General features: G+C 39.9%; 1 protein-coding gene across 1 annotated transcript in view; it reads right to left on the bottom strand.

Moving 5' to 3' along the window:
- pnoca (prepronociceptin a) overlaps nt 1–4,703 on the bottom strand; it is an 11,076-nt gene extending 6,373 nt beyond the window's left edge. The window contains exon 1 of the mRNA XM_087793003.1: nt 4,660–4,703. The gene's annotated coding sequence lies outside the window, so the exon portion shown is untranslated. The remainder of the gene's footprint in view (nt 1–4,659) is intronic.
- Nucleotides 4,704–5,107: the final 404 nt, after the last annotated feature.

Consider the following 5,107-nt stretch of genomic DNA (forward strand, 5'->3'; position numbering starts at 1 on the left):
TAGGGTTAATGTAGGGTCACTTTTAGGGTTAACGTAGGGTCACTTTTAGGGTTAACGTAGGGTCACTTTTAGGGTTAACGTACGGTCACTTTTAGGGTTAATGTAGGGTCACTTTTAGGGTTAACGTACGGTCACTTTTAGGGTTAATGTAGGGTCACTTTTAGGGTTAACGTACGGTCACTTTTAGGGTTAATGTAGGGTCACTTTTAGGGTTAATGTAGGGTCACTTTTAGGGTTAACGTAGGGTCACTTTTAGGGTTAACGTAGGGTCACTTTTAGGGTTAACGTACGGTCACTTTTAGGGTTAACGTAGGGTCACTTTTAGGGTTAACGTACGGTCACTTTTAGGGTTAATGTAGGGTCACTTTTAGGGTTAACGTACGGTCACTTTTAGGGTTAATGTAGGGTCACTTTTAGGGTTAATGTAGGGTCACTTTTAGGGTTAACGTAGGGTCACTTTTAGGGTTAATGTAAGGTCACTTTTAGGGTTAACGTACGGTCACTTTTAGGGTTAATGTAGGGTCACTTTTAGGGTTAACGTAGGGTCACTTTTAGGGTTAACGTAGGGTCACTTTTAGGGTTAATGTAAGGTCACTTTTAGGGTTAATGTAGGGTCACTTTTATGGTTAACGTAGGGTCACTTTTAGGGTTAATGTAGGGTCACTTTTAGGGTTAACATAGGGTCACTTTTAGGGTTAATGTAAGGTCACTTTTAGGGTTAATGTAGGGTCACTTTTATGGTTAACGTAGGGTCACTTTTAGGGTTAATGTAGGGTCACTTTTAGGGTTAACATAGGGTCACTTTTAGGGTTAATGTAGGGTCACTTTTAGGGTTAACATAGGGTCACTTTTAGGGTTAACGTAGGGTCACTTTTAGGGTTAACATAGGGTCACTTTTAGGGTTAATGTAGGGTCACTTTTATGGTTAACGTAGGGTCACTTTTAGGGTTAATGTAGGGTCACTTTTAGGGTTAACATAGGGTCACTTTTAGGGTTAACATAGGGTCACTTTTAGGGTTAACGTAGGGTCACTTTTAGGGTTAACGTAGGGTCACTTTGAGGGTTAATTTAAGGTCACCTTTAAGGGTTAACGTAGGGTCACTTTTAGGGTTAATGTAGGGTCACTTTTAGGGTTAACGTAGGGTCACTTTTAGGGTTAATGTAGGGTCACTTTTAGGGTTAACGTAGGGTCACTTTTAGGGTTAATGTAGGGTCACTTTTAGGGTTAACGTAGGGTCACTTTTAGGGTTAATGTAGGGTCACTGTTAGGGTTAATGTAGGGTCACTTTAAGGGTCAGGGTTATTTCTAGGGTTATGGTAGTTAAGTTATGTGATAGAGTCATAATAAAGGGAACACAGTTAATGTCTAAAAATAATTCTCAGTCTTTGTCAGAAAAAGTTTTTTTTTCCTTCAAAATAAAAGCTTTTTTTGTCCCATAACCCACTGAAACAGGTCTAGACCAGGTCATGGTTTTGAAAGAAACGATGAGATTACTTCACAAACATGATTTATTTTGATGGTTTCGAGGCACGAAGAGAATGAATGTTGCTTCAACATAAGGTGACTTTTAGGGTTAACGTACGGTCACTTTTAGGGTTAATGTAGGGTCACTTTTAGGGTTAACATAGGGTCACTTTGAGGGTTAATGTAAGGTCACTTTTAGGGTTAATGTAGGGTCACTTTTAGGGTTAACGTAGGGTCACTTTTAGGGTTAATCTAGGGTCACTTTTAGGGTTAACATAGGGTCACTTTTAGGGTTAATGTAGGTCACTTTTATGGTTAATGTAGGGTCACTTTAAGGGTTAAAGTAGGGTCACTTTTAGGGTTAATGTAGGGTCACTTTAAGGGTTAAAGTAGGGTCACTTTTAGGGTTAATGTAGGGTCACTTTAAGGGTCAGGGTTATTTCTAGGGTTATGGTAGTTAAGTTATGTGATAGAGTCATAATAAAGGGAACACAGTTAATGTCTAAAAATAATTCTCAGTGTTTGTCAGAAAAAGTATTTTCCTTCAAAATAAAAGCTTTTTTTGTCCCATAACCCACTGAAACGGGTCTAGACCAGGTCATGGTTTTGAAAGAAACGATGAGATTACTTCACAAACATGATTTATTTTGATGGTTTCGAGGCACGAAGAGAATGAATGTTGCTTCTCTTGCGTGATTCAGTCTTTTATTTTTCTGAGCTCCTTCCTGTTTCCTTCACCTTGTGACAGGTGAAGCTTCACAGCTGGAACTCATCCCTAAAGCGTCACAGAAGCAGCTTCAGTGTAGCTTCTGGTTATCATATGATAAGAGGTTCTATGAAGGTATCAGGACTGGTGAACATGAGGATCTCGCCAGGAAGGACGACCTGCTGGGTCAAGATTGTATCTGAGGATTAACGATGACGAGACGGCATCAAATGCTACGTCGTCGCCTCCTGCTGGACCGAGCCGGTCCCAGGGCCTGATGGGTAATGACGTCCCGTGGTCAAGGACGGGTCCACGAGGCTAATGAGCCGAGACTGTGAAGTGACCCACGTCCCGTGGAGAGACCTCTGTGACCTGTTGATGCTACAGGACCAGAGAAGATGGTCTTCATGATGGGACCTCGTTACTGAACCAACCTGTCAATCACATGATGCGTTCAAAGACACTCGGAAACATCTGGTTATTGAAGCAGCAACAGGTGAGAGAAGGTTGTGTGTTTGTTGTGTGTTTGTTGTGTGTTTGTCAACTTGATCTTCTCATGATGTTTCACGACACAAACATGCTAGTGATGCTAAGCTAACAACGTTTGTCATGAGTTTCATAGTGTTGTGTAGTAGTGTGTGTGTTTACACTTCTGCACCAGAGACACACACTTTCCAGAAACATCTGGATCATCTGAACTGTGACCGATGATCAGAACCGTGGTTTTGTCATGATAACCTTTGATGTTTGTTATCATCGCACTTGAAATACTACACTGTTGTTGTGTTGTTTTATTGTGAGTTTTATGAGAGACACATCGTACTATGGTGGCTCTGAAGTTCAAATCAAGTTTACAAACTCAAGTTTTTCACGTCAGGGCCACCGTACATTGTTTCACGTGGTAGAAAGAATTTAAACACACTTGTGGTTGTTGTGTCTTGATATCACAGTAGCTAGATATACGGTGATAGTGTAGTAACAAGTATATATGTGTAGTATTGTCCAGTACTTGACTCTGGTGTTGTGATAGTGTAGTAACAAGTATATATGTGTAGTATTGTCCAGTACTTGACTCTGGTGTTGTGATAGTGTAGTAACAAGTATATATGTGTAGTATTGTCCAGTACTTGACTCTGGTGTTGTGATAGTGTAGTAACAAGTATATATGTGTAGTATTGTCCAGTACTTGACTCTGGTGTTGTGATAGTGTAGTAACAAGTATATATGTGTAGTATTGTCCAGTACTTGACTCTGGTGTTGTGATAGTGTAGTAACAAGTATATATGTGTAGTTTTGTCCAGTACTTGACTCTGGTGTTGTGATAGTGTAGTAACAAGTATATATGTGTAGTATTGTCAAGTACTTGACTCTGGTGTTGTGATAGTGTAGTAACAAGGATATATGTGTAGTATTGTCCAGTACTTGACTCTGGTGTTGTGATAGTGTAGTAACAAGTATATATGTGTAGTATTGTCCAGTACTTGACTCTGGTGTTGTGATAGTGTAGAAACAAGTATATATGTGTAGTATTGTCAAGTACTTGACTCTGGTGTTGTGATAGTGTAGTAACAAGTATATATGTGTAGTATTGTCAAGTACTTGACTCTGGTGTTGTGATAGTGTAGTAACAAGTATATATGTGTAGTATTGTCAAGTACTTGACTCTGGTGTTGTGATAGTGTAGTAACAAGTATATATGTGTAGTATTGTCCAGTACTTGACTCTGGTGTTGTGATAGTGTAGTAATAAGTATATATATATGTGTAGTATTGTCCAGTACTTGACTCTGGTGTTGTGATACTGTAGTAACAAGTATATATGTGTAGTATTGTCGAGTACACAGAACAACACAGCGATGACGACTCAGATCATTGGTTAGACTCGGAGCAGAGTTTGTTACACATTCATCCTTTCATTTCATCCACACAGACATGTTTAGATTCATCTATTCACTCACTCCAGTAATACACTCATCCTTTCATCTATTCATTAATGAGTCTTAGTGAACATTCTTCCGTTCATCTTTAAACATTTTAACATTTGAAATCATCAAAAACATGATCTGTCCTTCAATTCATCCGTTCACAAGTCCTGCATCCATCCGTTCATCCATCCATTCATCCATTAATTCATTCATCCATTCATCTGTTCATTTACTCTGGATCAGTTCATCCATACAATAAAATATGTATTCATTCATCACACCTTGTTCACCGTTCTATCTGTTCTCTCCTTTATCCATTCATTCATCACCCATTCATAAGTTCATTCACACCTTGTTCACCCTTCTAGCTCTTCTTTCCTCCATTCATCCTCCACTTTTATCCTTTGTGAAGTCACGACATCACTCGTTCATTCATCACTTCATCTTTCCTTCATCAAAACTAGTCGTTTATATTCTCGTGTAAAACACCTGAATAAGATAGAAGATAGAATCTAACACAACACACTCTGGCGCAGCAGGACGAAAGGTCAAAGGTCGACCTACCTGGTGGGGGTCAGCGGGGTCACAGGTGGAGATGATCTCTGCAGGTCTGTGGGTTTTCTGGCGACGTGGAGATGAAGCTGCTGCTCTTATAGAGAACGAGAGAGAGAGAGAGAGAGAGAGAGAGAGATAAAGAGAGAGAAAGAGAAAGAGAGAGAGAGAGAGAGAGAGAGAGAGAGAGATAAAGAGAGAGAAAGAGAAAGACAGAGAGAGATAAAGAGAGAGAGATAAAGAGAGAGAGAGAGAGAGAGAGAGAGAGAGAGAAAGAGAGAGAAAGAGAAAGAGAGAGAGAGAGAGAGAGAGAGATAAAGAGAGAGAAAGAGAGAGAGAGAGAGAGATAAAGAGAGAGAGAGAGAGAGAGAGAGAGAGAGAGGGAGAGAGAGAGAGAGAGAAAGAGAGAGAAAGAGAGAGAAAGAGAAAGAGAGAGAGAGAGAGAGAGAGACAGAGAGAG

This window comes from Callionymus lyra, chromosome 6 (genome assembly GCF_982586985.1).
Source record: "Callionymus lyra chromosome 6, fCalLyr1.hap1.1, whole genome shotgun sequence".
Lineage (NCBI taxonomy): Eukaryota > Metazoa > Chordata > Actinopteri > Syngnathiformes > Callionymidae > Callionymus > Callionymus lyra.